We start from the raw sequence: 944 nt of genomic DNA on the forward strand, positions 1-944 counted from the left end.
ACAGAGTTAAATCAACTTAACAAACCGAATAAGTTATTTTATAAATTGAGTTTGGCCTATTAAAAAATTTAAAATTTTAAAATAATTTAAGTTTGGACTTATTTTTTGATAGGCCAAGCCAAGCCCGTCTGCAAGCCATACTCTTTTATCATCTCTTAAAATTATAAATTAGCCAATGAGCCATAGCTCACACGGCATTTCACTCCCTCCCCACCTCAAAGGTCTCGGGTTCGAGTCCTATCAGCTGCATCCGAGGAGAAAAAATTAGTAAATATGTGAGGAGTGTGTGGATGTGTATTGTATAACCTAGGATTGGGGGTTGTCCAATCCACCGATCAAAAAAAAAAAATTATAAATTATGTATTGATTGAGTCGAGCTATATATTCAAATAGTTTTGTCAATCAAATTGACATGAACTTAACAAAAATCACTTCCATAAAATGTACATAAATTACACATTTTTTTCTTTTTTCATATTTATTTTTCAATTTTTTTGTGTTTGTTTTTGTTTTTTGTCATTTTTTTTATTATTGTTATTGTTGCTGTCTTTTTTTATTTCTCTTTCTCTTTTTTGTATTATTATAATATTTTTTATTTTTTTATCTTTTTTATTTCATTTTTTTAAGAGGGTGAAAACAAAAAAAAAATATATAAAAAGGTAAAAGAAGAAAAAGAAGAATATAATAACGATGATAAAGAAGAGAAAAATAGAGTTTAAATAGTATAGAATTTATTAAAAAAATAACACAATTTTTTAAAGATAATATAAAAAAAGTTTTGACTAATTAAAAGTTATCAAAAACAAAAATAATATTAAAATTTTTCAATCATGACACTGTAATTTTTTTAATATATTTTTTTCATAATTTATCTTCTTTTTCTTTCTCTAAATATATTATTCTTCTTCTTTTTATATTTTATTATTGATTTTTTTTTGTATATT

Source organism: Arachis duranensis, chromosome 6, assembly GCF_000817695.3.
Source record: "Arachis duranensis cultivar V14167 chromosome 6, aradu.V14167.gnm2.J7QH, whole genome shotgun sequence".
Lineage (NCBI taxonomy): Eukaryota > Viridiplantae > Streptophyta > Magnoliopsida > Fabales > Fabaceae > Arachis > Arachis duranensis.